The sequence below is a fragment of the Argiope bruennichi genome, chromosome 7, assembly GCF_947563725.1.
Source record: "Argiope bruennichi chromosome 7, qqArgBrue1.1, whole genome shotgun sequence".
NCBI lineage: Eukaryota > Metazoa > Arthropoda > Arachnida > Araneae > Araneidae > Argiope > Argiope bruennichi.
This window is the reverse complement of record NC_079157.1, coordinates 21,168,758-21,183,965: the sequence shown is the minus strand read 5'-3', so window position 1 is coordinate 21,183,965 and position 15,208 is coordinate 21,168,758.

Sequence of the window (15,208 nt, the reverse complement as noted above, 5' to 3'; positions counted from 1 at the left end):
CAGGGAGGGATATAGCGACAAAGATAATTATCCCATAAGAGCAAAAAAGTTACAGTTAATGGATATCAAAATGCTCGAAGGCTTGAATCAAGATGCTTAGATGAGAGCTTGAGGCAAAAGAAATGCTCAGCTGTGCGATGTTAAGATTTTTCCCTAGCGCGTCTCTGTAGACTGTATATTTTAAACATTTTAATAAGATGTGGGAAATGTCGTTGTCTTCGTTGCAATTGACGCGCAAGGGGTTGTCTGAGGCACGCGCTTTTTAATAATTTTGTAGTAATGCCAGAGAACACTTTACATGGCATTGAAGTACAATGGTTAAGAAATATTAATCTTTGGCTTGAATTTAACATTTTCATTGAATCTGTCATGCCATCCATTGCGAGTTATTAGGTAGTTAATAACTGGCATGCGTTAATAGTATCCAAAAATCGAATTTGCGTTTTAGGTACGTTTTTCTCAACCAGCTGAACCAAGATTTCACACAAAAAATGTACTAGTAGTAAAAAAAAAAAAAAATGCTATATTAAATTCGATACATTTAAGTCAAGGCATTTTTGAGTTATCACCTTAAAATGTTTTTGAATGTTGCATATTCAAATCAAGCAGAGGTCGGTCCCAGAGGAGCAACATTATTGGATAATCATTTTGTAACCCGAAGTACGTTGTATTTCCGGATGAACTGTCGTTGGATGTTTATTCTTTTTAAGTAAAAAGAACAGACACCGCCTGTGTGTATATACCGTAGCTGTATACTCTGCAAGATGCAGACCTTTTAGATTTTCATTAAAAGAATTTGATTTTAATCTAAATGCCTCGTCTTCCTTATACTCTGCTATTTTTGTTGAGAAAAACTCCAACACTGAAAGTGCAGACCGGAAGGCGTTCAGGCCATCAAAAAACCTGGTTCAAAATTTGGCAGGTATCTGCAATATAGATCTTAAATCTGTGCTCCGAATTTTATCTATCTAGCGTTCTTGGTTTTGTTTTTATCATGTTAGTTCATATTAGAATAGTTGGACAGACGGACTTCCTCTGAACAGATTTTACTCAAAATTTGATAGAAATCGTCAAATGTGTTGTAAAGTTGTTTGTTGTTTTTCAACCGTCTAGCTCAAAGTGCTTCTGATTTATATTTGCCACAGACATAACATAACGCCATCCTGTGCCCCCGGTGCCTATAACACTAAGTTATCTAACCAGTTGGATGAGCACAAGATGGAGGGGAAAAAAAAGAAAAAAAAAGAAAGAAGATAAAAAGAAAGAGACGACAGACCATCCAGGGTTCTCCAGAGAGAATCACATTGGTGTCAAATCCTACATGACTATATTCAATTTTTTGGTGATGTAATAACTGGATAGAGGGGAAAATAATACTTAAACAAATGGTGACTTTGAGTTGAACTTACAGGGAAATGAGATTACTAACTGAAAAATTGATAAATTACATTGAGAATATCTGTATGACATATATTAGCATATAAGTAATCACTAAAGAGTCAGAAATCTGTGGCGCCCGTCTGAATCCTGTGGTTTTGATTTCCTTCGCGAGAACTGCACTTTTGAAGTTATAATTTCGGCTGATTTTGACATGTGGCATTTTGGTCTCAGCTAATGTGTAGTCTTGAATAGGTCTTGGTATTTGTGAATATGGTTTACTATGGAGTGGATCTTGCCACGTGAAAGGGTATTCGATGCAACTCTCTTGTACCATTCTTCTTCGAGACTTGTTTCTGGCTTTCTCATGTGCCATGACAGAGTCAGTAGGCATTCGGTGGCATAGTGAATTGGGGATCCTATCTCCCCACAGCTACAGTAAGGAGAGTTGGCCAGATGGAATCTGTGTAGGTATGTCGGGAATGGACCGTATTTGCCACAGACAGACAGACTAACAGAAATTCTCCAATAATTCTTCAAAATATTGAATACCTTCCTTTATCCAAAGTTCTAAATAAGTGTTCACCAAACAGCAGAAATGTAGGTAGTAAATAAACAAAGTAAAGCGAATAAAGAATATCGTCTTTAAAAGCATCATGTTCTTTAACAGATAAATTTTCGCTAACTAATTAAACCGATACTTACGAAAAAGTAGGCTAACTTGACACCAGCTAAAAACGGAATTGCACCGGTGAAGTAGTAAATGTCAATTCTTTGCACATAATTATCAAGTATTTTCACTATTTCAAAATGCTTAGCAAGTAGATGCAGAATATAGAATGCAAAAGGTAGAATTTGGGGCATTAAGAATTCCTGGAATAGAAAATTCAAAATTATTTCTTATTCAACCTTCCTTGATTGGTATTTTTTTTTAAATGCTTATAAATGAATCCCTTAGTTTTCTTAGCTTATCGAGCTGATAACTTCTGATTGGGAAACGCGTTTTCCTATTGACCCAATAGTTTTTACAAAGAGGATTCTCAATATGTTGTTTACCTACCACTAACGGTAGCTTGTATTGCTTTTGGAAATTAAATATTTACACAAAAAATATTTATAATAATTATACCATTTTATACAATAATTATACAGAAATGGTTCTCATTTTAACATTTTACTTCAAGCTTTAATGTTGAGATATAATATCTCTTACTGGAAGTCATCCTTAAAGTGACGTACAAGAAGATGATCACTTTGGCCATGTGATAATTATGGCTCTAGAATTAACCCCTTAAGCCTCTTATCAGTAAAATAAATAGGCATAGTATTTCTCAAACTTATAGGCAAAAATTAAATCATTCAAAGAAACCATAATTAGATCCAAAAATTATACGGAATTCATAAGCAAGTCTTATGTTCTATGGATTCTTAAATTAATCTATAGGACATCACTTTCCGAAACGGAAAGATAGTCTAAGTCGATAAAAAAGAAAATGTATCGGTTAAGTGGTTAATATCGATAAAAATTGTGTGAAATGCAAAAAATACTTCATTGTCAAAATTGAAAGAGTTCTACTTGGAAAATAATCTTTGACAAATCAATAAATTAAAGATACAGAAAAACATTGCACCGTTATCAATAAATTTCTTTCCTATTTAATTGGAAATTTAATTGAAACTTCATTCCTACTTAATCGAAAATTTAATTGAAGCTTCATTCCTTATTAATCGAAAATTTAATTGAAGCTTCATTCCTTATTAATCGAAAATTTAATTGAAGCTCCATCCCTACTTAATCGAAAATTTAATTGAAACTTCATTTTCCTACTTAATCGAAAATTTAATTGAAACTTCATTTTCCTACTTAATCGAAAATTTAATTGAAACTTCATTCCTACTTAATTGAAAATTTAATTGAAACTTCATTCCTACTTAATTGAAAATTTAATTGAAACTTCCTTCCTACTTAATTGAAAATTTAATTGAAACTTAATTCTAAATTAATTGAAATTTTTTCTTAAGAAATCTGTTTTCTATTTTAGGATTCACTTCAAGAAAGAGAAAAACTTAATTATTTCTTAAGAATGAAATCTTTTAGATGAGTTACAAAAGAACTCAACTTGAACCTGATTTTTGCTCAGAATTAATGAAATATTTGGCATATCGGAACTGGTTACCATATAGATCTGTCGACTTTTTTTTTAATTCGTAACTATACTTAATCTATATAAGGTGTGAATTTAAATATTTGCACTCGGATGGTGCCTCTTACTCACCGTTCCAGATGGAGCATTACTTTGAACGTTTTTTTTTTTTTTTTTTTTTTTTTCCCAATTTTGATTGTTAAAAATGCCTACGGAATGTTAAAAAGATGTAGATTAATTTTTCAGAGAATTTCGACATAAAACAATTATGCGTATTTATTTTTCAGAACAATAAGCAAATTTTTGTATTAGGGGAATAATTACGCATCGAATTATTTCTCCGAGTGCAAAGGGTTAAAATATTTGGGAAAGCCATAAAGCCAATCACCAAGCCACACAATATAACGCCATCCTGTGCCCCGGTACCTATAACACTGAATTATCTAACCAGATGAATAACAACAAGATGGAAAAATAAGAGTGTATAGTTTAGTGTATTTATAAATACGCCCCATTTTAAAACAACACTAGGGCTATTTTGAGATGGACCTTGAACTTTTGACACCACGGTCAGATGACGAAGACGACACCTGAGCTCGCACCCCTTGTCCAAACCTCCACGTCACACCAGCGGGAGGACGTTTGGCCCCGACGGATTTAACGTGCACCAAACCGGCTTGCACGAGGATTCTTCGATGCAATCGGATCTTTCTGTAGGATATTACAGTTGCGGGGAAATAATTTAGGCTTATTTTGACGAATGGCAGAAGGGCTATTGAGTGGTTTTGAAGAGATCTTAGCATTTGTGAATATGATTTACTATGGTGTGGATCTTGTCGCGATTAAAGGTATTCGATGTAACTCTACTATACCATTCTTTCTTACGAGCCTGTGCACTATGGTGAGAACATAAACCCAGATGCCCAAGAAATTGGATGTCTCTGAACGCCAAAAAGCTCTTAAAAATTCTAGTCATTATATCTTCTATTTAGTCATATCACTAACTCTCTGACCCGCCTGAAGACACACGGATAAAATAACTTAACACTTAACACCTCTCCATGCCCCTGCGACTATAATCTTAACGATTATTTAAACAGTTGAGTGGACATGGAGAGTGAGAGTTGCCGATGGCTAAGCTAATGATGTGGAGGTAATGGTGATTGGGCTGATGATGTGAAGCTGATGTTGGCAGAGTTGTAGTTGGCTGGGTTAAAGATTTTTAGGTTGCATTGGAGTAGGCGAGCTGAATTCGGTTAGACTGGTGAGGAGCTGATTTGGCTGGGTTAGAGCAGGAATGGTTGGTTTTAGGTTGGGTTGGAGCAGGGATGTCATGGGCTATGCAGGACTGAATGGAGTTGTCTGAGCTTGAGGATGCGCTGCGTTGGTGGTTGGAGTTTCCGGGCCTGGGTGGAAGTCTTGTCGTGCAGGTGGTGAAATGGGTTTTCCGATGTTATAGGAGTGGTGGTCAGTATCTGAGCAGCTGTGACTCTTCATGCAGGAATTGAACCATTTTTCTGATCTTGGCCCTGCTGAGAGAGTTATCTGCTACCCTGGAGAACCAGACCTGTTGAGGGTTAGCTGATGGTTTCGTTAGGTGATAAGATGTAGTTAAAATGCATTCTGTTGCGTAGTGGAGTGGTGACCCCACTTCGCCGCAGGTGCAGTAAGGTTCGTCTGCTAAATTGAACCTTTTTAAGTAGGTGGGGAAGCGGGAACTGCGGTTGAATCCTAAGGGTCATTACTGGCCAAGTTACAACCCTACCCTAAGGAAGCACGTCCCTTCATCAATGGAAGGAGTCAGACCCTCACCTTTCCGTGTACCCTTGAGGGTGGCGAGAACCAACCACCAGGCCAAAAAAATCTCATCCTCATATCGAGGTGCCCCCGGGGAATTAAATCTTCTATTAAGAACATTTCTGTGATTTTTTTTTGTATGTAGATCTCTCCTATTGTAAAAAGATCAATATGCGTTGTCCTTTGTTGTTTGCAAGTGTTCAATATCATCAAATGTCGTTTGTTTCTTCGCGATAGGTGGAGTTACTTTTCAACGGCCCCATCAAGTTTACAGCATGGTAAAAACTTGCATTGCAAACAGCATTTTGGTCGAGGTATTGCTTGCATACAGTTCATTCTTGAGACTTGTTTCTGGATTTCTCATGTGCCATGACAAAGTTAGCAAGCAATTGGTAGCATAATGAATTGAGGATCATATCTTCCAAACAGATATAGCAAGGAGAGTTGGCCAGATGGAATTCTGTGTAGGTATGTCAGGAATGGGCCGTGTCCAGTGAAGAACAGGACATTCTTTCTGCTCAATTTGGCTACTTGGGGCTCCAAACCACATCTACACTGGATATTTTATGAATTTCTATTTCATATGAAAGTTCTCATCCTTACATAGGCTCTCAATAATCTCCAGCCCCCGATTTCCATCTTTTTTTCTTCTCTAGAGACATCTAAAAAAATTCTCATAAAGCCTCAGCTTCAATAACTGGACTGATTTCGCCAATTTATCTGTAAAAATAATTACCTTATCAGGAGGCTTTACTTTTATTATGTAAGGATAATTTTAAATATTTTTTTTCATTTGTTGTGCTATAATATGGCTCGATCAAATCGGCTGATATGATTAAATTAATTTTATTCATATGATGGTTGAGCAAGTGACCAATGTAGAAAGTGACCAATTATACATTATTATCTATTAACAATAATATTTAAATAATATATTTATGTTTTATTATAATACAATGAATTCTAAAATAAAAATTATTTTAGAATTATATATATATTAAATTATTCTCATTAATTTGATTCAAAAGTTGGAAAAAAAAACAAGAACCCTTGTTGTATTATTAAAAATACTTACGAGTTTCTTACTTATAAATTGAATGATATAAATAATAATAATTGATAATAATAATAATGATATAAATAATTATAATAATAATGATATAAATAATTATAATAATAATGATATAAATAATAATAATTGATAATAATAATAATGATATAAATAATTATAATAATAATGATATAAATAATTATAATAATAATGATATAAATAATAATAATTGATAATAATAATAATTGATAATAATAATAATGATATAAATAATAATAATTGATAATAATAATAATGATATAAATAATTATAATAATAATGATATAAATAATTATAATAATAATGATATAAATAATTGATAATAAATGTTTAGTTTATTAACGTCCGCTTTAAAGCAACCCTAGGGCTATTTTCGTACGGAGCTCGTAATTTTGAATCATGCTGAGATGGCGTGGATGGAGCTTGATCTGGAACCCCTCTCCAAACTTCCGCACTATACCAGCTGGATTACATTTCTCCCCGACGGATTTACAGTGCACCAGACCCTCTTTCAACAATGGTTCTTTGGTGGAATCGAGTCTCGGAGCCTTCCGGCTTCGAAGCCGAGACCGTATCACCAGGTCACAGCGGCCCTGATATAATAAACGAATGAATGAAATTTAGCTTGCAAGAAAGGCACGTAATAGGGCATGAATGCTGTAGCATTTGTTTTCACTAAGATGAAAAATGTTTTAATATATAATATTTTTAAAATTAAATTTTATATAAAAAATTAATTTTACATAAAAAATAATTAAGGTAATCGAATTATCTATGATACGCGAAAAATATATAACAACAATTCCATTGGTTAAATTGTTGAATTGACTGAGTAATGGTCAGAGTTGAAATACCAGTTTTTTTATACTGAATTCTAAAAATATTAATCTGAGAAAAGGTGTTCAAAATAAAAAAAAAATAATAATAATAAAAAAAACAATTTGGACATTAAAAAAATCCGTAAAATTAACTTTTGAAAACCATGATAATTTAATCTCTAGAGTTATGAATTTAATTAACATCTTAAAAACAACACCTCCTATTTGAGACATTTATTGTTAGTTTAATTCCTATAATAATATATGGGCATTTGAATTATTGAAGCGTTTATGTGTTTTTTGGAATTTAAATGATTTAATATTTTCACTTAATTGCAGATTTAAAACTAAAAATTCAATATTTCGATGCTCATTTCCGTCATTGCCTACGAAGAGGTTAATTCGATATCGGATAAAGTTTTAAAAAGTGCAACTTTGGAAAAGTATTTTTCATTTAAAAAAATCTAAGCAAAAATTTTGTAATTAAATTTATATCTGTTGCATAGAAAGGAAAAATTGGTAAAATTTCAAATCCATATTTTCCTTTTTTTGGAAAAACTCGACTTTTTTGAAAAAAAAAAAAAAAATCTAGTTTGTCAAAATATGGCTCTAAATATTTTCTTTTTACAAACAGGATTCTGTAATCGGAAAATAATTTTAAAATTGTATTGCAATTTGATATCAGATAGTGTTATAACGGTCTTGTGTTAGAACATGGTGAAAATTGAATTTGTATTTCTCATTTTATTTCAGCTATTATAAGCGATAACATTTAGGTTTAAAAAAGAATCAGCTTGCAATTTTTTTCTTAATTATTATATTTGAAACGTATTTCAAGATGAACCTTTGATTCGCAAAAACTAATTATTGTTCCTCTTGAATCAGCCATTACAAAGTAATATTATTATTTCTTATCTAAATTTGACAAAAGTATTTAGAAACATTTTTCGATGACTTTGTTTAAAAAAAAGTCACATTTTTCAAAAAGAAATTCAGTTATCGATTTGAAATTTTTGAAGGTTATTGCTTTTTATGTAATAAACATAAAATTTAATTTCAAAAATTTTGAAAAATATTTTTTTAAAAAATAGGCATGTTTTTCAAAGTTTACCCATAATCTAATTAACCTTTCGCACTCAATGATGAATATAGAGTGGCTCAAAAAAATTGAGAGTACACCTTACGTTTACTTGTTAAATGTGACTTTCAACATAAATAACACATTAACGGGAAGTGCTAACTTGTTTTTATTTTTACACATAACAAATGGTTTAATTTAGAGTAAAAAAAAAAAAAAAAAAAATCAACGAAAAATTTCTAAATTGAAAATTTTCAGAAGCTTTTAAATAAACATACGCAGAATTTTGCCTCAAAAAATTGAGAATACACCAATGAAATTTTTGCAATATCACTCATAAAAACAAAGTGTCACTATTAAATTACATGTCTTTTGGCTCTTATAATGGTCTCTAAACGTCATGGTACCGATTAGACCCATTTTTGGTGGTATTTGAAGATATTTTACTCCATTCCTCTTGCACCACTTGTTTTAAATGGGTTGAGTTTCTAATTTTGTATTTTTAAACCACTTTTTCGAGTATGGCCCACGAATATTCAAAGGCATTGATGTCAGGGTGCCATGGTGGTGTGTGTAACTGTTGTTTACAATGAAAAAGACATCATATTTTGACGTTACGTGCATTCTGTTTGGGGTCGTTGTCCTGCTGGAAAATGGAATTTCCATCTAAACCCAAATTTTTAACACTTCCCTTTAGATTGCTGCTACCATATGGTTCATCCAACTTGCTGCAGAAGCCTTTCAAATCATAGGCAGAAGTGTAAGTGCTGAAACTGTGCTAAATGCCATTAAACAAGCTGGATATAAATGTAGCATTGTTAGAGAGAAACAGTTCATTAGCTTGCAAATTCAGAAAAAGCATTTGAAGTTTGCAAAAACTCATCAAATGAAGACCAATAACCTTTTAAAGAAATCTATATTTAGTAATGAAAGAAACCTCAACATTTTTGGCAGTGACAACCATCTTACTGTATGGAGAAAGCCTGACACTGCTTTGGATCCAAAAAATTTACGTCCTACAGTTAAACATGATGGTGACTCCATGATGATTTGAGGTTACATGGCTTCATCCGGGGTAGGAAATTTAATTTTTATAGATGACATTATAAATGATACGGTTTACTTGGATATACTTCGCAGCAATCTAAAGGAAAGTGCTAAATATTTGGGTTTAGATGGAAATTTCATTTTCCAGTAAGACAACGACCCCAAACAGAATACACGCAACTTCAAAAAAAAGTGTCTTTTTCATTGTAAATAGCAGTTACACACACCACCACAGTACCCCGACATCAATACCATTGAATATTCGTGGGCCATACCCGAAAAAGGGGCTCAAAAACACAAAATTAGAAACAAAACCCATTTAAAACAAGTTGTGCAAGAAGAATGGAGTAAAATATCTTCAAATACCACCAAAAATTTGTCAAATTGGTACCATGACGTTTAAAGGACCTTATAAGAGCCAAAAGACATGTAATTTACTAGTGACACTTTGTTTTTATGCGTGATATTGCAAACATTTCATTGGTGTATTCTCAATTTTTTGAGGCAAAATTCTGCGTATGTTTATTTAAAATGCTTCTGAAAATTTTCAATTTAGAAATTTTTTGTTGATTTTTCTTTATTTTTACTCTAAATGAAACCATTTGTTATGTGTAAAAATAAAATCATGTTTGCATTTCCGGATAATGTGTTATTTAATTTGAAAGTCGGATTTATGAAGTAAAAGTAAGGTGTACTCTCAATTTTTTGAGCCACTGTATATTTTTCCCCATATTTCACTATTTTTCATGGCAATTCAAATCGTCTGCTTATTTTTGCAAAAACAAGCAAACGATCCACAAACTCGTTTATTTTGTATCATAAATGCTACGATTCGAACCACGACTGAGTTATTTTATATGTTAAAATAGAATATAGATGAAAACAAAACATGTGCTTTACATTTATGATAATGGTAAATTAATTTATTTTGCTTAGTGAGATACTTGGTGGTAATACAATATCTCCCCATATTATGCATGTTACAATATGGTGATCTTTATATATGAAATGCATTAAGTAAAATTTGTCCAAAACACTCAATACAGATGATTGTTTGTCCTAAAGTCACCAAATTTAGAAAATAATTATTTATTCTGAAACAGCTAATGAAAAAATTTCAATATTTTTATATTTGTTAAAAATTATTCGAAATTTTAAGGTTTATTTCTCTTTTAAAATTTTCAATCACATTATTGCGGAAAAGCATTTTTACAACACCTAGAGATTCAAAGTATAAGCTTTTCCATTAATACTTATTTTATTTCAAAACAATATTTTCACCAATTTCAAGAACATTTGTATGTTTTATCATATTTTTCAATTTTTTTTAGTTAATAGATTTATAATTTCGCATATTGGATAATATACATTATTTTGTACTTAATATTATCCAATATTTTGTACTTAATATTATCCAATATTAAGTACAAAATAATGCAAATAATACTCAATAGCTTTTTAAATAAAATAAATTTTGAAAATTAAATAAAACTACAGAAATTTGCATCTCTTCCAGGTGTTTTTTTAAATAAAAACGTAATCAAAATAGAAAATATCTGATTTCTTAAAAAAAAATCATTTAAGTTACAGGTTTAATATAAAAATGGTAATTTAAATTGTAAAATGTTAATTTAACGTTTATTTTAAAAGGTTGAATAATTTATAAAAGAAAAAATTAAAGTTTAGTTTTTTAAAAACGTATATATTCCAGAATGATATTATGTATTGAGCCCTTTGTTGATCAAATATACTATTTAAAAATGGTCTAATATTATATTATTATATTATAAATAAAATGCTAAAAATATTTATTTCATAAAATTCATAAAATTAAAGGCAATTTATTAATTGAAAATCTTATATAGGTTTTGAAATACAGTCACTGATTATGAATTTTCATTGAAAAACAACATTCCAAAATTTCACAAAATAATGATACGCACTAATTATTTGATAGCATTTTCATATTTTAGAAAACGTAAAATATTTCTTAAACTATGCATAATAAATATTTATTTTTTTTATTCATAAGGAAAAGCATTTAATTTCCTGGGAACATAGTTATGAGTTATTAGAGCTTACTAGAATCAAGCCATATTAAAAAAGTTACGATTAACTAAATTTTAAAGAATATATACTTATATGAAATAGTTTGTACTGTTTGTATTTGTATAAAATAGTCTTTATGTATACTCAGAATAATTAAAGATAGTTGATATAGTATAACTTAAGAATTATATCTTAAGCTCTCTTCATACTTAAAGATGGTATATGCTTCAAAGTGAACTTTAATTCCTATGTGAATTGAACACACTATATATTATACCAAGTGAATAGTTTTGATATTAATAAAATAAAATCCTAAAATTCTTACTATTTTTAAAGGAAATCAAAACGTTAATAAAATTGCAAAACATTTCTTACCCATATTCGGTCGTCATTTCCTGTGTAGTCCATTTTAAAACCCTAAAACTGTCTTTATATTCAGAAAAATGTAAAATTTAAGAATGTATAAACCCGTTTAAATAACATAACAGATTTCATGCGCATAGCCTTTAGAGTCTATTTGCCCATTATTTATAGTGTCTAGTGCTGCTTTCAGAATGTTTTTATCAACAAAAATCCTACATCAACTTCAAATGCCCAGTCTTCCAAAAGAATTTTAACTCGCTATGTGAAAGACTGCTACTTCTTTTGTAAGTTATAAATATGACACCTGAATGTATTTAATGCTGAATCTGAAGGATCAGTCGAAATAATTAGCCGAACTCAAGTAGAATCTCTGTCTATGATGATTTCTTGTAGTTCTATTGTTAAACATTGGGTTGTTTATTTTCTGTGCTTATTTGGCTTAATATATTATTCATTTTTGAAACACTACAAGAACCATTTCGGGACATTACTCACTTTAAGTCGTGGTCAGATGACAAGGAATGTAATTTAAAAATCTATGAAGATCACTCAATACAAAATCTTCGTTTCATAATCTGAAATGATCGATAAAATGAAGATCATGAAATAATGTTGTATTTGGTGGTGGATTGATTTCAGAGGATTATTGATGGCACATTACATTGCAGAGTTTATTATCAATTGCAGGATAATCAAGAATCCTTTTGTATTCAAACGGGTTTCGTGCAAAGCAAATGTAATTGGAAAGTTAGTGAGGTAATTTGGAGAGAAGCGCGCTTAAAACATAATTATGATTCAAAATTACAATTCCATCCTAAAATTATGTGGTAGTAGTCGATATATAATAGCAAAATTTTAAAGTAAGTCCCCAATTTTATAAAAATATCTAAGAAATCCAGAGCTCTATAATAAACTTATAAGTAAAAAAAAAAATCAAAAGATTACATTTAAAAATGCAATAGGATCCATTTAATTTATGACAATTAAAGTATTTACATCTTGGAGCTTACATCTTCAGCTTCAGCTTCAAATGAGAACCAGTTTGAACTGAATTTTTTATTTTGTATTGCCAACTGATAATAAAAAGGACACTGAAGTCGAAACCTCTTCTTTTAGAATCTTAAACACGATGTCTTCCATCTCCATGATTTTATATAAATTCGAATCTAGAATTCTACGATGCGAAGACCTTGCCATTTGGCTACATTGATTAATGTAAATCAAATCCACGACGTACGATGGAAAGACAAGTTGAAAATTTCAAATCTCGGTATTACCAATAACACAATGGTGAAATCTGATGGTTTGACTTATATTTGTCCACTGAATGTCACATTCAAATTATGTAGCAGGGCCCGCTGCAATGTAATATGAACGTTGAAGCTTTGTAGGGAATGATGAAATCTGATGATTTGACTTATATTTGTCTAATGAATGTCGCACTCAAGCTATGTGAAAGTGATCGCTATAATGTAATCTGAATGTTGAAGCTTTTGTAGGGAATGATGAAATCTGATGATTTGACTTATATTTGTCTAATGAATGTCACATTCAAGTTATGTTAAAGTAACCACTATAATGTAATCTGAATGTTGAAGCTTTTGTAGGGAATGATGAAATCTGATGATTTGACTTATATTTGTCTAATGAATGTCACATTCAAGTTATGTTAAAATAACCACTATAATGTAATCTGAATGTTGAAGCTTTTGTAGGGAATGATGAAATCTGATGATTTGACTTATATTTGTCTAATGAATGTCACATTCAAGTTATGTTAAAGTAACCACTATAATATAATCTGAATGTTGAAGCTTTTGTAGGGAATGATGAAATCTGATGATTTGACTTATATTTGTCTAATGAATGTCACATTCAAGTTATGTTAAAGTAACCACTATAATGTAATCTGAATGTTGAAGTTTTTGTAGGGAATGATGAAATCTGATGATTTGACTTATATTTGTCTAATGAATGTCGCACTCAAACTATGTGAAAGTGATCGCTATAAAGTAATCTGAATGTTGAAGCTTTGTAGGGAATGAAATCTGATGATTTGACTTGTATTTGTCTAATGAATATCACGCTTAAACTATGTAGGTGGACCCTCTATACGGTAATCTGAATGTTGAACTTTTTGTAGGAAATCTATAATGACGTTGTCTTCTATCTCCATGATTTTATATAAATTCGAATCTAGAATTCTACGATGCGAAGACCTTGCCATTTGGCTTCATTAATTAATGTAAATCAAATCCAAGACATACGATGGGAAAACAAGTTGAAAATTTCAAATCTCGGAATTACCAATAACACAATGGTGAAATCTGATGGTTAACTTATATTTGTCCACTGAATGTCCCACTCAAGCTATGTAAAAGTGACCGTTATAATGTTATCTGAACGTTGAAGCTTTTGTAGGGAATGATGAAATCTGATGATTTGATTTATATTTGTATAACGAATGCCAAACTCAAGCTAAGTAAAAGTGACCGTTATAATGTTATCTGAACGTTGAAGCTTTTGTAGGGAATGATGAAGTCTGATGATTTGACTTATATTTGTCTAATGAATGTCACACTCAAGCTATGTAAAAGTGACCACTATAATATAATTTGAATGTTGAAGCTTTTGTAGGAAATGATGAAATCTGATGATTTGACTTATATTTGTCTAATGAATGTCGCACTCAAGCTATGTGAAAATGATCGCTATAAAGTAATCTGAATGTTGAAGCTTTTGTAGGGAATGAAATCTGATGATTTGACTTATATTTGTCTAATGAATGTCGCACTCAAGCTATGTGAAAATGATCGCTATAAAGTAATCTGAATGTTGAAGCGTTGTAGGGAATGAAATCTGATGATTTGACTTATATTTGTCTAATGAATATCATGCTTAAACTATGTAGGTGGACCCTCTATACGGTAATCTGAATGTTGAAATTTTTGTAGGAAATCTAATATGACGTTGTCTTCTATCTCCATGATTCTGTATAAATTCGAACCTAGAATTCTCTGATGCGAAGACCTTGCCATTTGGCTTCATTAATTACTGTAAATAAAATCCAAGACATACGATGGAAAAAAAAAGTTGAAAATTTCAAATCTCGGTATTACCAATAACACAATGGTGAAATCTGATGGTTTGACTTAGATTTGTCCACTGAATGTCACATTCAAATTATGTAGCAGGGCCCGCTGCAATGTAATATGAACGTTGAAGCTTTGTAGGGAATGATGAAATCTGATGATTTTACTTATATTTGTCTAATGAATGTCACACTAAAGCTATGTAAAAGTGACCTTTATAATGTTATCTGAACGTTGAAGCTTTTGTAGGGAATAATGAAGTCTGATGATTTTATTTATATTTGTCTAATGAATGTCACACTCAAGCTATGTAAAAGTGACCACTATAATATAATTTGAATGTTGAAGCTTTT